Below are 25,277 nucleotides of genomic sequence, written 5' to 3'. Positions count from 1 at the left end.
TTACAACATTAGTTTTGATTGTTTCTATTTCCCGTGTATTCTCGGTCATACTTTTTTTGTTCGCTGCAACATCAAGTTTGATTGTTCCTATTTCATATGTATGCACGTCTATGCTTTTTTTGTTCGCTGCAACATCAGTTTTAATTATTCCTATTCCCCGCCAATACGCGTCTACATTTTTTTTGTTCGCTTCAACATCAGTTTTGATTGTTCCTATTTCCTGTGTATGCGCGTCTACACTCTTTTTGTTCGCTTCAATATCAGTTTTGATTGTTCCTATTTCCTGTGTATGCGCGTCCATATTATTTATGATCGTTGTAACATCAGTTTTGATTGTTTCTATTTTCCGTCCATGCGAGTCTACATTATTTATGATCGTTGCAACATTAGCGCCGATTATTTCTATTTCCCGTTCATGCGCGTCTACACTCCTTTTGTTCGTTGCAACATCAGTTTTGATTGTTTCTATTTCCTGTCCATACGCAGTGATATCATTTATAGTTGTTGTAATCTCATCCGGTTTGACATTTTTTTTACCAAGGAATTTATCAACGGCGTTATCAACCCTGTTAAAATTTTTTCGTAACGTGCAAAATTGGCCCGACAGCGTTGTAAACTCCGAAATAGTATTTTTTATTGTTGCAAGATTTGGTTCGGTTACCGTCGGGATCCCAAAAAAACTATCGGTAGTTTTTTTCACATGCACGTTGAGTTCGATTATAAATTCCCTCAACTTTATAAGATCGTCTTGGGTTAATATTATCCTATTCGTTATCTCCAATATATGTTCACCCGGTTTGAGTCGTCCGTCGCTGGTATATAACGCGATAGTGTCCTCGGTGGCATCACGCCGTCGTGTTAAAACGTCATTCAGTGACACATTACCGGATTTCAATTTACCCTGGCGGTCTTGAAATACAACTATTTCGCCCGGGTCAACACTTGTTAGATTCAACATATCAGCGATTTCATCCTCAGTTAGTTTTTTTATGTCGGCGGCGGCCGTTTCCGTGGATTCTTTCAGCGCCGAAACCGGTCGCCCCCAGATATCAATCATTATTATTGTAAATGTTATTCTCTAAAATCCGTTGAGCTTCTACGACCCCACTAGTGTATTCGTTTACAACCACATGAGGTGGTTTCCGCGATGATGAAATCGCCGCGAGTACGTTCAATACCTCACGGCCGCATATCGGTGGGTCGCTTAATCGCTGTGTTGGCAGCGTGGAATAAAAAACCGGGGCTGAACACGCCCGGGCTGAACACGCCCGGATATACCGCATGAACTCTTTCGGCGGGGCTAACCCGTATGAATCAAAATAGACGATCGCACGCGGATCAATCGCGTATGCAACCCAATGAGTTCCCGCTCCGGAGGACCCATCGAGGTTAATTATGCCGGTTTCAATATTTCTTGGTGCCGCCGGTAATTGATCCCTCATAAAAACACCTCTGAAGTTTTTTATCGCTAACGCGTTTGCGGCGTCTATTAAATCAAAATTAGACATTGGAGTCATAGACTCTTGCGTTAATAAACGGTTCCCGGTAGTCTTAGACCCTTTCCCGAGTACCATGAATACGGGGTTCCCGGTAGTCTTAGACCCTTTCCGGCCACGGGTCGTTTTTTTTGTAGCCTTTCCCGGTTGCCTTCTTCAATGCCATTCCCGCCGCGGTACCAACGGCTCCTAACACCGCCTCCTTAGCCACTGCTGGGGCCGCCGCGGCAATCAACGCTGAAATCGCAGCTAACAGCGGAAATATCCCACCGGTCTTTTCCATGTTTTTAATTGCTGCGGCTGAAAAATCTATTTGAACTCCCTTTTTATTCTTCATCGCATCATTGAAATGTTTTATTTGACGCGCCGTCAACGATATCTTATGATTACCACCCGCCATCTGTGACGGCTTCAGCGTTATTGTGGTTCCGCATTGTTTAGCCGACTTTGATCGTAATTTCTTGACTTGACCATCAGTCAACTCTACACTGACGACACTATACGACATTTATTGTAAACGCGTTTTGTGCTTTCAATTACATGTTTTCCACTGGCGCATCAACGATTCTCATTCGTCCACCAACACCTTCTAGCAGCATTGATTTATCGCTGAGAATGACAGCAACCGCTCTATAATTAACACCACCCGGGGCTATACGAGCTCGGAAGTGTATATCAACGACGGATTGTCTCGTTAAATCAAGATGTTCCAACGAAAAATAATAAATCGGATACAGGTTTTTAAAATCAAGTTGTGATATTTGCAAACCAGTGTCGACGTTTTGATCACGACCCATATATGACAGCAATCGATGGTACACACGTGCGATATGGTTGTCGCCGTAATTAAGCTGTATGTCCTCGGATGGTTCCTGTTGTCCGTTTATTCTCAGCGAAACATCCCTGACTCCTAATTGATCAAATATCATATGGCTGCGTTCTTGACTGCCCAATCGTTCCCTATTCTGTAGCGCTATGAATATATGACGCGGGGCTGAAACACCCTGTTTTGACGCCAAGTGCCATGTAAACGTATCGGCGACGTTATCCTCTTTAGCATCAGTTGTTACCGCTAGCCAACTTAACAACGATTTCCCCCCCTGTTCCATAAATGCTAACAATCGTGCTTCCGTGGTAACTGATGGAGTCAGCACCGGCATCCACAATGCCATTTTAGTTAAAATGACTTTACCGGCAGCGACGCCAGCAGCACGCCATATTGCATTGTTATCATCGCCCCTTCGCGTCAGCGCGATTGTATGCTTAGCCCCATAGATGACTTTTCTAACATTTCTGCAGAATCCAAATATGTGATGGAGTGGAATCGCGCATGAAAACTTTCGGCGTGGTCCTTGCAACATTCCTACTCGTGTTGCGAATCCCATATTGTAATTATCGTTAAGACTTTTTGTAACAGTGAAATCAGCGTCCGGTTTTGCTCTGCGGTCTGGATTGGCTGCTTCAGCCTGATCACCTGCGATATCTTTTTTCGCCAGCACGTTGATGTACTGAAGATGATCAGCGTTATTAGTGGTGTCCTTTGCGAACATTATAGATGGGCCCGCCGATCTTGTATAATCATCCGAGTATCTCGCCAACCCAATTATCGTCGTTGCAACATCAACCTCGCGTTCTATTGATTCAATTTCTCGCCCGTCAATAAGATATCTGGCGCTCTCAAATAACGCCATGATACCGTTGTTGACGAAGCCAACTCGAACACGATGGTCATCTGCGTATGGTGCATTATCGGCGGCATTTGTCACGAGTTCTCCCTCGATTTCGATAAACGCTTCACACGGCAGAAAGTATTTACTGGTATCTTGGACCTGAAGTTCAATTCGCGATCGTAGGTCGGGTTGCGCTGCATAATAAGAATAAAATTGATAATCACGGACAGAATCATCCCTGCGCACTGGGGCGTCCATATCAAACGCGGGATCAGCGGTACGCGCAAACATTCTATTATTTATCATGTTGATGTTTTCAATTGCGATATTTTCGTCGTAGACCACTTCCCGCTATCGCGTTCATGAGCGCGTTGGTTGCCGCATCGGCGGATGGCGAAGTCGCCAACGACGGAGTCGTCGCCAACGACTGAGTCGTCGCCAACGACTCTAGTTTTTCTTCCACGGCGTTATTTATTACTTTACTGACATTTGCAGGCATCACTATCGTTGATGGCATCTGTTTTCTTTTTGAGAATCTCTTGGATTTCACCAACGACATTAGTTTGTTCCGCGCGGCTGAAAGCGCCTTTCCGGCAACATCTCCAATAGCACTAATACCCTTATCACGAATAACATCAATAGCCTTCATTCCTAATTGTTTGGCTAACGGCGCTACTTTTGGAGCCATTCTTGTAAATAACCCCGCAATGGTGCTACCGAGACCATCTCCATAGTACGCGCGGTAAACAGGCAATCGCGAGTTTACCACGTAGACGAGTACTGGTTTATCATGGTTGTAGTGTATGATCATCCTTATTAAAAACACCAGTTTTCCAATTAATCATCCACGAGCTCGTCTATGAGCGTTCGATATGCATTAATGTCCATAATACCGCCTGTAAATAACCGCTTACAAATATCAGCGGCCTCATTGATTATTTCCGTAGAGTTATTTCCGGCTCGTTTTCCTCCGATTAGTACTTCCAGCCGTGATATATCACTGAGAACACTATTAGGGCAGGTAACGCCGTAGGATTCTTTACCAACAGAGTATCCTTTTCCTTTTTTTGGTGTTCTACTTTTAACTTTCTCGAGGAATTCATCGTAATCGGGATCACCACGATGTGGTAATGCGTCTCTATGTTTACTCGCTAAATACACTATTCTTGCCCAGTTCTCCGTCGAGGTTATTTTTTTCTTGTAACCTTCATTGATATACTCATCTCGAATGCTCTTAGTTGATGTTGTAGCAACAAAATTAACTAATTCTTCATCGTCGTCGATGTCTCTAATTTGATCTATTGCGGACTTTTTAAGAACATTACGGGGTATATTTCCCTCTTTCTTTTTTTCTTTCGGTGTTTCTTCTTCTGGTGTTTCTTCGGGTATTTCTTCTTCTGGTTTTTTCGCAGTAGCGCCTAGTTCTTCTTCGTCGGCCATTGTAACATAAGGTTCTTGTGGTTCGGTTATAGCGAGTGGTGGTGGCCTCCGTGTTGTAGCAGCCGCTATTTTTGCAGGGAGTGTTTCTAAAGACCTTTTTGTTTGTTTTGTCTCTGCCGCTATCTTTTCAAGCGCACCAAGAACGGGTACAGTTACCGCCGTAACATCCTTAGTCGCTTTAGTTACCGGGGCAAATAACTGTTCACTTCCAACAGCAAAATCAGTTTGCATTTGTTGTCGCGTTTGAAGTTTCTCTCTCACTCTGTCTCGTAACGGTATAAACTTTCTAAGCGCTGCTAGTCGCTCTCTGGCTAGCCGAGTAGTAAGTGATTCACCTACCATTATTGCAAATTGCTCCGCAAATTTCTAATTTTCCGCCGAGTGTACCATCGGGGGCTCCACGGAGTTTTCGTCTATAATCCTTCTAATGTTTTTGATCTTACTAGAAATCTCCCGGCGTCGTTCATAAACACGTCCGAGTTTTTTTCGTATTATTTCAACGGCAGTGAATAGTCCAATGAATGCATTTGCGTCATTGTGGTACAGGTTCTCATTAATCGTATGTTGTAATCGTTTTATAAAAAAGTACTCGCGGGCCAGGGTAAAACGCCCCCGTTTCGACTGTTCGTTAATAATCTCATAATCGGATAATATTTTTTCACTGTCGAGACCATCAGATAATTCAATTCCTTGATTTTTTAATTTTGAAATCTCAGTTAATATATTATTGATGTCTTGGGAATCCATATTCTTATAAACATCTTATTTCTAATATCAAAAATTTTAATAAAATTTAAGTTTAAAGTTTAATAAAATTATTGGGGGTCATTTTTGACCCCGTTTTTTGTATGGACAGTACAATGCCGTAGATCTCCACTCGAGTGTTGTGGCAGATTGCAGGCATACATGGACAGTACAATGCCGTAGATCTCCACTCGAGTGTTGTGGCAGATTGCAGGCATACATGGACAGTACAATGCCGTAGATCTCCACTCGAGTGTTGTGGCAGATTACAGGCATATACATATACTTAATTAAGGACATTCACATCTTGGAACCCCAAAACATACATCTCCGGGAGGGTGACAAACGTCATCGTAGACCGCCCAGAAGATATGCTTGGGGGACATCACTACATGTACTTAATTAAGGATGAATATATTTACGATGAAATGATTGATGGATGATGGGACGGCACAAGACAGCACAAACATAAAACGGCGGGGCGGAACTCTACGGCCAATTCAACCAATCAAAAGCAACCCAATTAAATTAACCCGGTTGCATGATTGTGAACAAAAGACAACCACACGCCCGGGTCAAGAGCGTGGGTTAGTTTTGATTAGTTGAATTGGCTTTCGAAAGCCCCAGGCTTATAACGAGTCATCTTATATATAAAGTGACTAATACAGCGGCGTCAGTCACAAGATGTGTGTTAATTTGAATTCCCTTGAATCGTTTGAATCCTTAAATACTTATTAATGGTGTTTCACGGCATTTAAATGAAACCAAATACTCAAATAAAACATTAAAAAAAAGAATACAGCTGTTAGATAACAGCGTGTATTTCATTAGTTTTCATCGTAAAATGATTAATTAATCGCAACATTAATTGGACTTCAAGGGACATAACTCTTGTCATGCGACGCTATCACAAAACGAGTTATCTCCCTTTGATGTTATATATGAAAATCGAATTCTGTGTCCGGTCCTTTTTGAGATCGCTGTTTGATATACTCGTTCTGCTACTCTTCGTATTGAGGCGATACAAATGTCAAAATATTTTCCTGCCTCATTCATCGACTGAAATATTTTTTCCTCGTGAGTTGTTGTATCAAATGACTTTACGGGTTTTGCTTTCTTTGAGTATTTACCAGTTTCCCCTTTTTTGGTATTTTGACTTTGCGAGATAGCTTGCAAGTTTGTAAGAGAATTATCAGTCTTATTATTATTAATATGATCAATAACAAGCCCATTCTCGATTAATCCGTTAAATGCTTCAAATACCGCCCTATGAACAAAATACTTCTTTTTTCCGGCACCAAACATCAAATACCCCTGATTATTTTTCCATCCAACCGGCTTCTTCAGTCTACGATTTCTAACAATGCCGTCGCGAGATGCCTCGTAATTAACAAACACAGGGTGAGGTCTGAACTCTTGGTCCATTTGTATAATAATACTACTTGTCTAATTTATTATTTGGTTTAATTATGAATCTTTCAACGTAGTCTTGAGGAGTTTTGATGATTTTGTCGGCGGTGGGGTCGATGACGGCGTTTTTTATTCGTTTATCGTAATAGCGTTTTAGTTCCCTGTATCGCTTTCCGCCACAATTGATACACAACTGCGATTTTCCTCTTACACCGACGTGACAAACCAAGCACGGGAGGGGGCCAAGAGAACCATTACGAACGCTTTGTAAATGATACCCGCAGAATTCACCTCTGCATGATTTATTGCACGGGGTTGTCGACCCAATCATCAACCATTTGCATTTATTCATTATACTATATTCTTTTATTTAAATACTTGTTTTAATTATATGGATGAGTTTGAGAGATTAGCAGTAATTAAGCCCTGGAAAAATATTAAGTTCAATCTCGATAGAGTCCTCAAGGACACACCAAAAGCGTTAATAAACGATAAAACCCTGTTGAGTAAAATACGCGATTGTATCAATGAATTCAAGCGTGATGGTGCATCTCATAGTTGGTCAACATTTCGAATTGATGGTGTTGTTGATGCTACCATGAACGACGACCGCGCAGCAACGATAATATCACAACTTGACGGTAAAAGGTATTTCTTCAGAGTAAAATTCATTGTCCGGGTGGAATCAGGCGATTGGATCATGCGTGATAAATTTGAACCAGTTCTCAGCGACAAGAAAACAGTCACTGTCAGCCGCGACTCCAAGCCGGGGTTGTTAACCGGAATTGATAGACCATACTATGAACGAGCGTATCCTGAAACAGCAGTTGTTTATGGAATATACCCGTTAAATAAGAAACCTGATATCGGAAAACTGAAACCGATGAAACAGTCAACTGGGATAAATTGTGTAGCAGAACGAATAATAGAGCATTTTACAAATGCATGTCGAGGAAACAAATTGACTAATTTACGACGTAGCAAAATCAACCAGTGGGAACTAACCGTAAAAGAGCGTGGAGCAACCATCAGCGACATAGCGAGATTAGAAACATCGCTGAGATTTCCAATAACCGTTACAACGATAACCGGTGAAGTATTATACGAATCGAAGTATAAATCGAAGGGAGCCCCAATCAAAATTATTGATCATAACGAACACGCATGGACGCCCGCGATCACAATATTTCCACGGGATAGAACAGTAAAGTATATACCCGAAGAATTTTTAGGAGAAGAATTCTCCCGGGATGGTTTTCTCGCGGAGAGGAAACTATTTGATGCTATTGCCTACTTGTGTAAAAACGACCCTGTATCAATGTGGTTACTTCGCAGCGCTGAAAACGACATGGATACCTTTGATCAGTTTGTAAGACCAAACGGTGAATTATATCGCACTGAAGCATTTCACAACAAGATGAAAAAAACCGCCATGGAATTTGAAGAGCATGATGAACAACTGCTAACAAATTGTTTTACGATTCCATCGGTTGTAGCTCATGTTGCAGCAAGGAAAAATGCGTGGAGACCAACGCGCAAGGAATTTCTACCGGATGTACAATCCAGTTGTTTGGAATACTATCACGGTGGACTATGGAACACTGAATACAACCACGACGCTATGATTTCCGTTGATATGGTTGCCTGTTATCCAGCGAGTTTTCTCGGGTATGGATCCGCCGCTGAGTATTTCAAACGATTTGGACACCCCAGACATGAAATGACTCGTGTTGCTATTAATGGACCACTGCCTGATTTTGATTTAACCGGATTCGCTCGCATAGTATCATTTGAATTCGCGGCAGGACTCCATCGCTGTTGCTATATTTGGATCGGTAGACACATGGCTGAAAAGAAGTGGCTGCCAATAGCGCTGTTACGGTATATGATTGATTGTAGCATGCTAGTTTCGTTGATTGTCAGTGACGCGATTATATCATACCGGGCACAGACTGAAGTCTGGTTACCAGAACCGGAGCGTCTAGATAGCATAATTGACGAGTCCAGAAAAAACATTGATGCCGACGAGGAATATATCATCGAATGGTCCAGGAGGATATTTAACCAACGAAACCGCGAGGCAAAAGATCTCGGTAGAAAAATAATTGGTAAGTTCACACAAGGTGGAAAAAACCACGACTACAAACGATATTGCTCACGGCTGATTATAGATGACGCAGAATATGATTTCGTAATCAAGGACACAGTGGCAAAAAATAGATACGTGAACTGCAAAACAGCTTTCTTGTCCAATGGAACAAAGTTGGGTACAGTTGTTACCTACTTTGATGGAGACAGCCCCGCGTATCCGCATTTGAGGGCGTCTATGCTGGGTTACGCCGCTATCAATTTATTCTCGATGATAAATAGATTTCCCGACACCGCGGTTAGAGTAGCCGTTGATTCATTTTATATAGACGCGAAGTATAAGGGAAACGTAGCCGAGTTTACTAGTCCGGACGAGAGTTGGGGTACATGGAGAATTAAAAATGAAATACGACGCGATTATTCCCCGTCAGCAGATGTCACCGTTGAGAACAACTACTTACGCGGTGATAAATTGTCAGAATGGTCTAATGCACCATCGTGTTCTGATCCAATTTGTAGACACAAGACGGTTTATTTAAGCGGCTGTGGCGGGTCAGGAAAGACGACTCGGGCAATTGAATTATTTCGAACGCGGGCAAGTATAATCGTGCTTATACCGACCCATAGACTAGCGCGAGAGATAAAACAACGAAATGTTGACGCCGTTACTTATCACAGCTTTTTTCGATACAGCGGCGGTGAGTGGACTCCTGATCGAATGGGTGAAAAATTTATTCCCGACATTATCATCTGGGATGAGATATGTACTGTTTCGTTAGATACTTTACAAATGTTTCTTGAGTGGTTGCTGCGCGCGAATACAGCGGTAATCATGTGTGGGGACCATGGCCAACCACCACCATTTGTCGGCGAGGGTCCACATGATTGGTTGAGCGGGTTCGTGGACTATTATGAAGAAACCGATACTGATTACCGAGCACTTGATGAACAACTGCGCGAGGTTAAAAAACTAATCAGATTACAGCCGGATAGAGTTCAGTGTGAAATAATCCGCGAGGTGATTCCGGAAACGCCGTTGAATGAATTCTGGGAAACATGGAGACCAAACGATTTGATTGTAGCGAGTAGAAAGATAGTCAGAGACACACTTCAGCGGAAGTTGTTTACGTTGCATAAGGAAAAGTTTCCAACGCGTCCAGTGCCGTTATGTTATAGACCCGCGGACACACGGCGGCAGAACATTGAAGTTGAAATTCCAGGCCGGACAGAAAAACAAATTCTCGTGCTGAATGATATCGTGCTCGTTGATATCGGTGTCGTCGAGGACGCGCTACGTGCTGATAAATCCCCGTGGACGCTAGGATACGCAACAACAATACATTCCTCGCAGGGACTAACCATCACGGACACAATTGTTTGGATAGTTGATAATCGCATCGAATGGTCGAATCTAGTCTATCTTGCAGTGTCCAGAGTACGAAGGATAAATCAGCTTCGAAGAATTGTTATTGACGAAGCCACCGACGAAGCCGGCGACAAAGACACCATCGATGCAAGCGTCATTGATAGAAAACTCTCGGGTTACCGCCAACAGGATAAAAAAAAAACAGCGGCGTTTTGATATTGATGCCGAATTAATAATCTCGCTACGACAACAACAGAATAATCACTGCGCGAGTTGCAATTGTATAATGAGTTGGCGTTATTCGGATAAAGACACTCGCCAATTTACCGTGGATAGGATCGATAACAGTCTCGGTCATGTCAAAAACAATGTGAGGTTGACCTGTCTTGAGTGCAATAGACGCAACGGCGCTAGTTAAGACCAGGTGGGGGCAATTGAGTATCGTTAGGTATCACTTGTAGTTGCTCGCGTGTAAATCCGCGCTGAGGAGCAGTTGAATCCAGTCTATAGATCGGTGGTCTACCAGTTGATCGTGTTATCGTTGATATGTTATGTGTGGTAACACTCCAAATAGGATCAGTAGCTCTTTTTTTACCGCCTTCAAGCTCTCCTGGTTCATATAGATATCTAACAGTGACATCGCCAAGAATCGGCTTGGAAACGCTATTTATTTTTGATTTTCCGGGTATATACTCGTATTTAATCGCGTCGCTGGGCTTCATGTTGATTGCTCGGGTAATCTCGTTATTTAACGCTGCGATTACACCTGGCAACCTTTTAACCCATTCACGAGATCGTTTTTCTTGGATGAATTCCTTCGCGTATTGATATCCAAATAACCGTTCAGCGAGAGTCCGATTGAATCGTTCAACAATTGCCTGATCACGATGTAGCGCAGTATGACCTCGTCGTATCGCGACGCTATGATGTTTCAGCGTTGATAAAACAGCGCCGCGAAATTCACTACCGGGATCAACTTGTAATAGATTTGGCCAGCGCAGAGCGCCTCTTCGATAAATTCTTTCAAACGCAGCGGCTACTTCAGTTGCCGACTTTGTTTTTAACGGCTCCGCTTGTTTGTATCGACTCGCAACATCAACTACGGTTAGCGCGTATTTGTAACCGTTGTCATGCGGCAAAAATAGTATATCAGCCTGATGAACTTCATTAGGTACGCTGACATCAAAGCGCGAGAAGTTGATTTGTTTAGGCGGTGGTAGATAGATTTGCCATATAGCCTGTTTGGATAACCAATTAGCCGCAGTGGTCTTTGTTACCTTTGCAGCGCTTGCAAGCTTACCAATTGCGGCCTTTCCCTTCCAGTATCCTCTCGGAGAATAATAGATGGATTCCATGTTGTTATTATAAACGCTATCGTTTTCAATTACCAGCGCCAGAAGCTCCGCTTCCAATCATTAATTTACCTTTCATAGCCGATTTTACCAACCATGAGGCCAATTTTTCTTTGACGGATTTATCAGGAATAGCATTTAATGCGTGAATTAATTTTACATCCGCGATATGACGCTGTTGCAGATCGCTACTTTTGTAAGCAACATCATGAGCATGACACGCCTTATCGATAGCGTTTATTGGATACTCACCGGGTTTGGGCTGATTTTGATCATCGAGTCTAATATCTAATCGTGTTCCGGGGCCACAGTAGTTATATCCTGGGAGGTGTTTTTCCCCTGGATACTTTGCCCACGGTGTTCCGGGGAGTTTTGCCAATTTGGCTGCGATGTCACCTCCTCGCTTTTTTTTAAAACATCTCCGGGTCTAATAGAAATAAATCTAAATTTCTTTGTACCGCATTGTACACACTTGCCAGTAAGGGCCGATCTGTTATTTCTTGTTGTAGCGGTTGTCATATCATTTGTGCCAGTACGTACTCTACACTTCACACAATATAGATCCATAATTTATGTATAGAGATATGAATATAATTGATTTTTCGGCGACTAAAACAAGAGAACCAGTTAAGCATGTTGCAGCGTTACCAAACTCGATCCGGATGATTATCATCGGACCATCTGGATCCGGCAAGACGCAATTGTTACTCAATTTAATAATGAGATGGATGAAGTGGGATAAGTTGTATTTGGTTGCTCCTAGCGTAGATGATCAACGATGCTACGAGGTGTTGAAAGATTTCAACGAGAATGCATCAGCGATCGCTAAAAAAAATGTTATTGAGTTTATTACGGATATCAATGATGCACCGGGTATTGATGATATTGATGGCGACGTTAACAATCTAGTCGTGTACGATGATGTTATGTTAGACAATCAAAAAAACCCAGCTAGGATATTTTCCAGAGGCAGGCATAAAAACACTGACGTGATATATGTCACTCAACGATACACTCAGATTCCAAAAGTAATTAGAGACAACTGTAATATTCTTGCTGTGTTCAACGGCGTTGATACACACACGCTACGAAATATTTGGCAGACATGGTGCGGCGGTGACATGGACTTTAATGTTTTTCGAAACTTTTTTAGTCATGCTCAGTCGACCCCACATGGATTCGTAACGATAAATTTACATGATCCTCGGACACGATATCGTATCGGACTTGACCAAATATTCGGTTAGTTGTAAATAATTTTCATTGTAAGCAGCAGGGGGGGGCAATGACATCGACGCGGTCGTCGACGTGCTTACCGGACGCTGACGACGCTGGGGATCGACGCGCAGAAGGTGTTAATTAAACCAAATGACGTTTGGACGATCCCCCAACGACGACGTCGTTCTTTTTTTACCAGGCGCTGACGACACTAGATCGTTGAGTGCAGAAAGTAATAATTAAGCAAAATAACGATTGGACAAAATGTCCGATTCGCCCCCCCTGCTGCTGGATTTATTAAATTTTATGTACAGTACATGTTTTTTTTTTTATACTGATAATGTACATATGCATAGGAAACGGGGTTGGGGTGAAACCTCGATAATAATTTGTCTAATACGTAACCTGTTCGACTGCTCAGTTGGCGTTTGAATTTTGGCGGACACTAGACAAAATGTTTAATGTTACCCCGTGTATTTCTTTGATGCCAGACATTCAACGTCGGTGGACAATGTTTTATTAAACACGTTAATATTATTAATCCTTTATGGTTTCTGCGTGGATTAAACATAGGCCGTTTTATAGAATATGGGGAGGGGGGCGTCAAGCGTACGTACGCCGGGGGGGGGGGCGTAAAAAAAAAGTATGCATGCGTGGGGGGGGGGTCAAGCTTTGCCAGATTTTTGCATACGTACTGAATGGATGACCCCTAAGCCGAATTACACAATTCAGTAAGTATAAGATTGTATTGACTTTTTGTGCGAATGTTAGGCATGGAAGAAAACGACGTAGTTTATGTTTTTCTGGAAAATGACTTGAGAGTTTATTAGGCCAAAAGGACTGTGCATCAGTGGTTTTTTTTTTTTCCAGATATGTGGCTATGTATTTGTTTTACAATTTTATAGTGGGGTTTTAGAAGTTTGTGAATAAAGGAGCTGCATCATATGTTTATGGAACATAGGATTCATTTTAGGGCAAAAGTTTTATTTCCTTTTTATATTTGTAAACTGTGTATTTTGGGGAGAGAAACATTTCACCTTTTTACGGATTACTTTATTAAACATTAACCACGATTAGTATGCAAGTTATTAACTCTATTCTTTGACAGCTGTTAAAGGTTAATGGGTAGTCTGGTTATACAAGACCTTAATTCTGAATTGTTTTGTTTTATGAACAGTGAAATGAACCTTAATATCTTCAAATACAAGGAGCCTGTTGGGTCAAAATAAGATTAAAACTCACTGTGAGAAAATAAGTTGAAGATGTTTTAAAATTTAAAAAATACAACAAAGCAACATGAACAAGTGCAAAATAGAAATTATGTTTATTTGACAATAATGGAGATGCTTGACATTCAACATTTACACAAAATATTTAAGTCCAAATTGCTCATGTGATAACTCACATGAGAAAATCCAACTTTGAATAAATTTGAAATAAGTGTTTAATCAGAATCAAAGTCCAAGTTTCTCACGTGATAACTCACGTGAGAAATTAGAACTCTGCCTTATTTTCAAACATGGTTGTATGTAATGGAAAAGAATGTTTTCTAAGTTCTACTTTCTCATGTGAAAATTTAGATTCTCACGTGAGCAAAATCTGCTCACGTGAGAATCAGGTTAGTTTTTCCTTGGCTCACAAGATCTAACAAACTGCACACATGAGCCTGCAAAATCTACCCAATTTGCATACATTTCTAACAAGGTTCTCATGTGCAGCTTATGAGCAGCTCATGTGAACTGGTGAGATTTTTCTGTACGGGATTGGGCAGGTTGGGAAAAGAGTGTTCATGGATAAATTGCTCAAATTGGGAATATTTCTGTATTGATAAGCATTTTTCATTGGAACAAAGACCCATTTTCAACTTCCTACAATTCCCCCCAATCACAGACTACTGCATGCCCATCCCCCACAAACTTAGAAGTTATGCTTACATTTTATCTTTGCTTGCATCTTAAAACCATATGTCGATAATCAGAGTTATCCAAAAAATAGTATGTAGATAGATATGTAAATGAGGAAAAAGAGGAAGGGAATCCAGACATAGTCAGAAGAGCAAAGAGAAACATACACATGCATAAAAATAGAGTGACAAATGGATAGGTAGATAATGGTTTTGGAAATGGCTAGATTTTCAAGAGATTTTTTTTGTTGTTGTTGTTGTGGGGTTTAACGCCATTTTTCAGCACACAATAGGCTATATATGGCGGCCAGTATTAATGGTGGAGGAAGAACCCGGGAAAACCCCGGAAAGAACCATCGACCCACGAGAAGCTACTGGCATGCTTTCTCACATATCTACATTGGCTGAATCTGAGACTCGAACCGGCGCAGACAGAGGTGAGATGGCAGTGATCCGTAACGGCGAACGCTTTAGACCACTCGGCCACTCGGGGCCCCGATTTTCAAGAGAAAGAAAGAGACATTTAGGTAAATAAAAAAAACTTAAAAATTAAACAGCCAAGAACAAAACCATTTGAACTTAATTTTAATGATGTTTCAATATATCATGACATTTTTCTGTATCTACATTTTCATTTAAAGATCTATTGATCATTGATCTTTAAGTAGCCATCCAGCAAGAAAACAGTTAAAACTGAGTCCCTCATTATATAGTCCAATATTAGACTTCCTAGTGGCTAATGATTAGTAGCCATCCAGCAAGAAAACAGTTAAAACTGAGTCCCTCATTATATAGTCCAATATTAGACTTCCTAGTGGCTAATGATTAGTAGCCATCCCGCAAGAAAACAGTTAAAACTGTTTCCCTCATTATATAGTCCAGTATTAGACTTCCAAGTGGCTAATGATTAGTAGCCATCCAGCAAGAAAACAGTTAAAACTGATTCTCTCATTATATAGTCCAATATTAGACTTCCTAGTGGCTAATGATTAGTAGCCATCCAGCAAGAAAACAGTTAAAACTGAGTCCCTCATTAAATAGTCCAATATTAAACTTCCTAATGGTTAATCATTAGGGATGAGTGCCTTTTATTTGCAAACACAGCTTTGAAAGAAATCTCAAAGAGTTATATTATTAATAATAATCACTTCATCAGTTTGAAATTGGTGACAGGCATCAAAACAATCTTTCAAAGCCGACTGTTTAGAGTCAGTAATCTCAGCACTTGGAACTCACAAACTGCCCATGGCTACGTTAGGACTTTAAAGTCGGAAAATCTGTATACTTACAAATATTAAAACTTAAATATAACTGACAATTTAAAATATCAATGTTTATTTCCTATTGTCAAAACTTGCCTTAAATAGTAAATATATTATCAACATTAAATGAAACTGTTCAACCATTAAAATGATGCAATCTCAAGTCTAGTGCTTCATATAGAAAACACACACACAGCAATGCCAGAGGTAAGGGGGTTCTCCAAACATATTCAAGTGTTCAAAATTTCTATTTCTGTTTTTTTATTTTTTATTTTCAAATTATTGATGGGACATGCTTTTCTACAGACTTTTGGGCAAACAAACATGTGGTAATTGCTATCAGTTGCGTCCACGTTCAGCTGATCACGTGGGCAACCACAAGCTATTATCCATCCAAGTTTCAACTAGGTTGTGGGAAACAAATAAATCTAACTCCTCCATTTAGATGATATGGATGTCAACTTTCAGAATTACAAAGCCTCCTCTGACATCGTTTCACAATTAGAGTGTATCATTTGCACCTTTTACTATACTTGAAACAGGGTCTACATTAAATATACATTCCAAGTTTGAGTTCTCTTGGTTGTCTTCACTTGTGCTCTAACTTTTGTATATTTAATGCCTGTTATTAACATTTGTGTTGTTTTTATTGTAATTTCATTTTCTGAAATATGAAAAAAGGTTTTGGTGAATTGTTTTTATGAGTCAAAGCACTTTTCTGCACCCTTTACAAAGGGCCTACTGATACTGTAGTGCCCTAGTCTAATCACTGAAGTAGCACTTATTATTATCATTATTACTGTCACATATTAATGATTGGACAGTACTGTCCAACTCAAACTCAGAGACAGCCTTGATCACTTTCATGGTTTATATATGCATCAATATCAATTTAAACATGATTTAAACAACAAGGGGCATCTTTTATGTGCCAAACAATCGCAGGTGCTTACATGTAAATACACATTCAGTAGAACATCAGTTTCTTTTAAGTCATTACATCAGAGAAGGATTAGCTGTTATTTAGTCAAACTGGTTTCATGCTCATTTACCTAAGTCTAATCATTAGCTATTCTGCAGGTCGGCCATGGCTAACAAAAAATGTAAAATGGGGAGTATTATGGTGGAAACTGAGGACCATCATGGGGGTGTATTACATGGAGAAAAGGTGTGTTCTCTGAGCATTTCATGTGCATTTGATGCAGAAACTCGCATCCCTGAAAGCCTTTAATGTGTTCCCTGGCCAGGCACATAATTCTAAGAACTGTTCAGTGGCTTACAAACTTGAAACAGTGCTTTTTAAACAATAAAATGTTACTCATGATCATCAGATTGAGGTTCTTTCTATGAACATGTTTTTCAAAGACAAACTGGTCCAATGTAGTTTACAGGCATTGTAATCAACCTTATATGTATTATGCAGTCCAACTGATTCTTGACATATTTGGCATTTCCGTAGCGATGCCACATTAAATTTTAAATCAGCAACCTGATACTACCAGAAGCAACATTTTGAGTTGCATGAATATTATACTTGAATACAGTATAGACTTATCTAACAAAAAAACAAATATTAATTTATTTACCTCACAGGTAATTCCATAAAATTGCAAGTAACTGATACAGATTTAAAAGTAAAAGATGGGTGTTACCCCAACAGTACCAGATATAAATAGCTGGCTTGTAAATATTGCCCAGATACCAGCGCTTAGGTTAGGACGCTTTTGCAATGGATTTTGCAGTTCGATTTAATAATTATATTAATGAGAAATGTGATTTTCAAAATTATTTTAGTTTAAAGCATGTTTAAACTCTTAGGCTAAGACTTTGGTGCATGTGCCACACAGGTGTGAATCATCATCAAATGGCACAGAATCCATTACTGTTAACAATTGAAACTTATTCCAAACTTAAAACAATAAAGTTTGAAGATGCATGTTATTTTCAGTGTACATATATATACATTACCAAGTGCCACAATTTTCCTTTATAGCTGTGCTAACCTAGTACGCATGCGTGCAACATCTGACATTGGCAGACAAATAGTTTTTTACTCAGACCCTGTTTTGTTCACCTTCAAAATAATAAATTTTGAACAGTTCTTCTACAATGAAGATTTTTCTATTGTCACTTTGGATTAAAATATAGGTCTTCTTTCTATACCATGATAAAAAAAAAATTAACCATATTATATATAAGTAGATTGAATAACAGAAAATGTTAAAAAAATTAAAGGTACCCCAAAGGTTGCTATTTTCCAGAAGAAGCAAATATATAAGACCTTTCAAAGATTCTATTTATTTTTCAAATGTGACTAACTAAACTCAATAGATTTTTAAACTTAAGTTAATTAAGTCTGTTTTGTTAATTAACACATAAACAAAGTTATTTTTTCTATTTACTAGCCCATAAATGTGTTTTGACTATTAGGGTACCAAAAATTGCACTTTTTGTCCCTGTATGGTAATATATAAATATATATATATATATATATATATATATATATATATATATATATATATAGAGAGAGAGAGAGAGAGAGAGAGAGAGAGAGAGAGAGAGAGAGAGAGAGGGATGTGTGCCAAGATAGAAAAGAAAATGAATTATAGATGACAGGCATACAGACTGATTCTGCATATTTTACCTTTCAAACCTAAGTATGCATTCCTCACACAGGCTGTTGAACCCATCTATTATATTTTTAATTAATAAGATTTTCAAATGAGCTGCAGTGTAAGACATATTGAATGTCAGGCTTGCACCATTTTCAATTAGGACAAACAAGACTTAATTAGAAGTCAGGCTTGCACCATTTTCAATTAGGACAAACAAGACTTAATTAGAAGTCTTCCCCATGTCATAATGATCATGCCATTCGGTGGGGAGGTAAGGGGGGTGCTTGTGAGAACAATATTTTCGTGACACTGTCGTCATGGCATCAATATTGGATGTACGATTGGCACCATTTTCATTTGGGACTGACTAGGCATCATAAGATGTCTATTGGTAAAAACCCAATGTTGAGCTAGCCATCCACTTGGGAGATGAGGTAATAATATTTACAATACAGCCCCAAATATGACCAATTTGAGGGTTAGTCATTTTTTATCACTTTTGAAAAATACTGGAACTTGTGAAGTTTGGGCGAGTAGATTTACATGTTGTCAAGTACTTCAATTTCAGAGGCAAGTAAATGTTGCATGCAGACTGCAATCCAATAATGCCAAGATAGAAGTGACCTGTTTTGTGAAACCATCAATACTTGTCAAGTTTGTTTGAAAATTTTGTTATCACTGCTTCTCTTGAATAAATGGCCACATCATTATGATATCCACTAAAAGACTTCTTCTGTTTTGTTTATCTTAAATTAAAATGGTGCTGATCTGACATCCAATATGTGGCCATATTATTTAGCTAAACAAAAGGCAAATATTTTACCCTCTGACCTTTGACCTTTATGAACCTCATGTGTTCCATCCCTTTTCAAAAACTGTATAATTTATTGTTAACATCTCAGGAATAATTATGGCTAGTTTGATGTTCCTGTCTTTCAACATAACATTGGTTGCTATACTGACAAAATGTAATGTGCATTTTTAAAATAGTTCACTTTTTATCGGGGGGGGGGGGCTGGACTTGTTAGAGACTCTGACACTAATAAATACTGTTCTCTGGGGTGGGGGAATACAGCAGAATTATTGAAAAGGACTGTTTTGATGCTTGCAACTTAAATGTTTCAGCCATACAATCAAAATTAAATCATACAACAATAATACCTATGTTCTCTTTAAGGGAGCGCTCACGTGTTATTATGTATTTTTGAGAGAGTAACGTATGGACGGTGAAGTTGTTTACATTTGGAACACGTACAATGTAGAGGATGTTGGCATACCTCTATGGTACATTAATATAATGTGGACGATATTTCTTTGGATAATGTACTTTTGGAAATTGTACATGATCTGAGCACACTGCTAACTAAAATGACTGCTCCCTTGTGCTCAAAACAACATCAGCCTAAATTAGTCTAAAGTACACTATCCGTAGCAGCTATTAAAAAAGGAAAACTCAATTTTCCCAGACTAGACAATACCAACTTCTGAAAGTGCAATGAATGAATTACCAATATATTAAATTTTATATAAAAAAAAATTATCGGCTCTGTTTTGTTTATACAATTTACCTCTGAAGTTCAGGAAGTCAAATAGTACTAATATTAGTGCCCTTACTCATACCTCGTCAACCACAAGAAGTCAAGTTGAGGCTACGACATCGTAGCTAGAAATGAAAATGACCAAGTGGAGCGGGCATTTTTTTTCAAAGGTGCACATCTGGAGTAAGGCCAAACTGTATACTCTATAACCCATATTACACCTATCAATCATACACCAAAATAATGGGATTTAAAGGTTCTTTGAACTATTACAACGTGCAAAAACTACGCTTTTCCAAAAATGAAGATTTTACAATGGAAGTGTTTAAATAAGCATTGGCAATTTTACGCTATGCAAAAACACACAATAACACTATTTAGAAAGAATTGTGCTTGGCTTAAAATTACTTCCAGGTAATATATAAGATTGTCTTCAGTAAATCATTGTTATGTATATTTAATTTAATTGTTTGTCTGTTTTTAATTTTTTTTAAATTTCATTACATGTTATTGTAATGTAACATTGTTTGCTGGACTTGACCGTGTCCAAAATGTAGTTAATTTCTGCTTGACCTAACTGACTTTTTAAATTTCATTTATGTAAACAACTAATAATATCTTCATTATACTCTATGTGTATGAGTTTATTATCAGGATTATTATTCAGGTAAACAAGAAAACGTAAATATGTTGATCAGGGTCAGAGTTTTGGAGATTCCTAAGTAAATTGTGTAGGCTATTGTGTTGCAAATAAACAAGGCTCATTAGATCATTCTAGAAGGTTATTTTCCATTAGGTAATGGTTGTTTCTAGAAAATAATAACTGTGACCTGAGGTCAAGCAGAGAACTATATTATCTTGTGACTGTGAGGATTTTACCTGTCGTACTTTAACATCTAGCACTTTAAGTTGTATTATGTTGTGACCAGTTTGGGCTGAATTTTATTTTCTTCAAATTATTGAATTCAAGTGATTATTTTCTCTGAAATACAATCGTACTGTGACAAAATTCTTGGATAAAGACATTCATTGGAATTTATACTGAATTCAAACCTGGAATAATATTCATGTGATTCAGCAAGAGAATGTTGATACATCAACACTTCGCGTGCTATAACAGACACGTCATCACCTTCAGTTATGGATCTCTTCGGGACTGGAACTGAGTTTTATTAAGGACTTTTTATTAATATGTCTTGTGTCTTTAATTCTTCGATTATTTTTCGATTTAATTTGCAATACCGTAAATTCATTTTTCTCCTTTTTCACTTTGTTTTCTAGGGAAATAAATTATTTGTTAACTTTTACAAAGCTTTTTGTCTTCACTCTTTTCTGTTACTTATTTTAAGAGCATAGACTCGTAACATCATGAAAATTAACAAAATAATGGGGCCACGTGTTTGGAACTAATTTGTTTCGCTTAACATAGAGACGTGACCTCCGAGTTTATGTGCGTAGGAATAATAACCAAAACTGGATAATAAAGCGCCAGATAATAGATTAGTTTATTTAGATGTTACGACGTAGAATGTCTAAGCACCTCAGAAACTAATGATTTGACAACGAACGTGCTCCGAAATGCTTGAGAAATTTTAATTTTTTTTTACAAAAACACTTGTTAACATATTTACGAAGAATTTTACTCAGTTTAAATTATAATGAAATCATATAATGACGATAGCAAGTCATGAAAATAAATAAAGTAGTTGGGTCAAGTGTTTGGAACTATTTTGTTACTCTTGACATGGACGTGTCCTCAGAATTGGTCTGCGTAGGGATAATATCCAAAACTGGATAGTAAATCGCCAGATAGCAGAGTCGCTTATTTTGCAACTATGGCGCAGAGTGGATTTTCAAGAAGGCCGTGATGACAGTCATATTAATCCCCAGATGAGCACCAATAGGACCAAGTAGACAGCATAAAAAATCTTTAGGCGAAAATAATAATATGGCTTTCTTTTAAGGAGAAATAGAGATTATAAGACTGTATATACGTCTGCTTTGACGGCGATATTGGAAGTCAAATCGGCACCATTTTCGGTTAGAACTAAGCAGACATCACAAAAAGTCTTTTAGTGGAAACCTTATGCTGAAAGGACCATAAATTCCATAGGAGTTGCCATAACAAGATGTTCAAGATGACAATTGTGTGGCGGCCATATTGGATGTCAGATTGGCACTATGTTCATTAAAATCTACGCTCTTTAGATATTATGAACTTCTGAGAGAGTGACAGGTGTAAAGTGAAAATGTGTCAATGGAAAGAATGTTAGCATCCCTCTATGTTATTTTCATGTACGTTTCTTTGGATGTTGTACTTGTAGAAAATGTAATTAATCTAAGCACAGAGCTAACCAAAATGGCTGCTCCCATGTGCTTGAAAAATTATCCTAAATTACTCTCAAGGACACTATCTTTAGCATATATTAAAATGAGGAAATTAAATTTGCCAGACTAGAAAATACCAGCTCCCCAAGTGGTAATGAATGAATTACCAAAAGCAATAAAATGTAAAATATAACAAAGTTATATGCTCTTTTTTTACAACTTACCTCTGAAGTCCAGGAAGTGAAAATAATCCAGTGGAGTTAGCAGTTTTTGATAAGTGCACATCTGAAGTAAGGCCAACTCTATGTTCCCTACTGCACCAGTCAATCATAAACCAAGATGCATGGAATTAAGATTATTTTAACAATACCTCAAATATACAAGGTCTTTTACTTTTTTTTTTCAAATAGCTAGTATAACCAGTGAAGAAGGCCGGGCAAATGTTTTTCCTTTCAAAATTTAACCCCTATGCAAAATACGAAACTGTAGAGCGCCACCTAAGATCAGCTGGATAGCATACGGAGTCTTTTGGTGAAAACCAACGTCAATATAACTTGATGTTTAGGAGGAGTTTGATAAGATGTTCAAGATGGCTACTGTGACTGCCACATTTGACTTCAGATCAGCACCATTTTTATTTAGGACCAGCTACAGTTATAAAAGGTATTTTAGTGAAACCCCAATTTTGATATGACCATCCATTCAGGAGGAGAAGCGTTAACAAGATTTTCAATATGGCTGCCCTGACGGCCATATTGGATTTGCCAACAGCATCATTTTGATCAAGCACCAACTAAATGTTTGTCAAGTTTCATGGCAATCCTCGAAGTAGTTTAGGTGGAGTAACGATAACAAGCTTGAGATAAAGGACAGGCGGACTTCGAGCGACAGACAAAATACTATCCCGTAAGCTCTTCTAGTGTAAGACTATTTGAGGTAAAAAATAAAAAGCAATATCCCGAATTAAAATAAAATACCGAGTGACAAAAATACTTTAGATTATTCAAATGACCCTTTCTGATCACCGGACCATGCCTATCATATTGTAAAACAGCGTTAGATACATGTGCTTCTAACAATGCCGTAGTATCAATCTTCAACTTGAACACTGCGGTCAGTAACATATATCCAACCTATTTTCAATGTAAATCACACTTATTTACAACGAGTCAGTTGCTCTTGCATGGAGAATAAAATACTCTGCGATGTTGACCTGTATCCGCTTCTAATAAACAACGCAAAACTGGTTCTAGCTGTATGAGGTTACCGACCGATCAGACACTTAACGCACCTTGAACCCTGGCAGGTTTGTCTGTCAAGTGGGGCAACGTTTCTACTGGTGCTTGCAGGGCAGTGTGAAGATGAGTTGATGAAGGGGCGGATATTAATGTATTTAAATCGGTTTTATTTATTTCTGCCAAGAAATATAAGGTTCAGTTTGATTGTATACCCCATGGATTAAACTCAGCAACACTCATAAAAACTAGGTGGGTATCCGATTGAAGAAAAGTTGCCTAGTTAAGAGCAACGGTCAGCTCTGCACAGCTAGTGGGTGAATGGCTATTATGACTCATCTGATTTTCCACTGCAGCTGAGACATGTATGTATGTATGTATGTCTGTATGTTTATATGTATGTATGTATGTATGTGGGTATGTATGTGTATGTATGTACGTACGTACGTGCGTGTGTGTATGTATGTTGTTGTTGTGGATGGTAACGCCATTTTTCAGCACGCGATAGGCTATGCATGGTTGCCAGTATTAATGGTGGAGGAAGAACCCGGGAAGAACCACCGACCCACGAGAAGTTACTGGTAAGCTTTCTCACACACCCACATTGGCCGAATCCTAGACTCAAACTCACGCAGACAGAGGTGAGATGGCAGTGATCCGTAACGAAAAGCGCTTTAGACCACTCGGCCACTCCCCAAGTATATGTATGTATGTGTGTGTGTGTGTGTGTGTGTGTGTGTGTGTGTGTGTGTAACGGTATCTCATAACAAATATGACTATATCGTGCGAATTAAGGTTCTTAAACTAAAAATGAAGAATTGCACAAACCCTTTAGGATGATACAAATATGTTAACATGATGCAATAATATACAAGAGAAAAGATAACGATCTTAACATTTAGTAAAAGAAATTCAAAAATATAAAAATATAAAGGCAAAAGTTTAAAAATATTGAAATATTTACCGATTATGCACTACGTAAAAACATAGTTTCACATTAACTTTATACTTTGTTACTAGCGAGGTAGAGTAAACTAATAATGACGAAAATTTCATGTGTTCTGTACCACCGCTTAAAAATCGGACTTCATAAAGTTGAATCGAAGATTTGTAGCCAGGACGTTAGTATAATCTGGATTATAACTTTTATGCATTCATATGCTAGTGTATTCCACATTGATCTATCATAAAACCACTTTTTACTTCAAATAACTCTGATTTTAGAGAGAATTTACTGTTTTATGTGACTATTATCATTCTGTTTCAGTGCAGTTAACCATTGTTTATTATAACAGTATATTTCATTTTTTATTGTTGTTGCTTTTTTCTTAACATGCATAATAAAATATAACACAACTGTTTCTGAAAACACAAATATTCATGACACAACCAGATAGCATGTAGTTCCTGCTCTGATTGCTTTAATAGTGTAGTTACATTATAAGAACAAAGAGCATCCCTAAATGAATTTTTTCACTAATTGCCAGTTATATTTTTCGAAATGACTGAAAATTGTTAACGCTGCGTTAAAAAATCCAAATCACACACACACACGTGAGTAGTAAATAGGGACGATTCAGCGTCAATGGGAATTAGCATTACAGACCCCCCT

At 38.7% G+C, this 25,277-nt stretch overlaps 1 long non-coding RNA gene across 5 annotated transcripts in view; it reads right to left on the bottom strand.

The window, feature by feature from the left end:
• Positions 1-23,524, bottom strand: part of LOC149782570 (uncharacterized) — a 194,474-nt gene extending 170,950 nt beyond the window's left edge. For all 5 annotated transcript variants that reach the window (XR_016414386.1, XR_016414387.1, XR_016414388.1 and 2 more), the window contains exon 1: positions 22,655-23,524. This is a non-coding gene — a long non-coding RNA (uncharacterized LOC149782570). The remainder of the gene's footprint in view (positions 1-22,654) is intronic.
• Positions 23,525-25,277: the final 1,753 nt, after the last annotated feature.

This window comes from Sinohyriopsis cumingii, chromosome 15 (genome assembly GCF_028554795.1).
Source record: "Sinohyriopsis cumingii isolate HCF-2022 chromosome 15, ASM2855479v2, whole genome shotgun sequence".
In the NCBI taxonomy this organism is placed as follows: domain Eukaryota; kingdom Metazoa; phylum Mollusca; class Bivalvia; order Unionida; family Unionidae; genus Sinohyriopsis; species Sinohyriopsis cumingii.
Note: the sequence above shows the minus strand (reverse complement) of the source record. Positions and strands in the feature narration are given on the sequence as shown.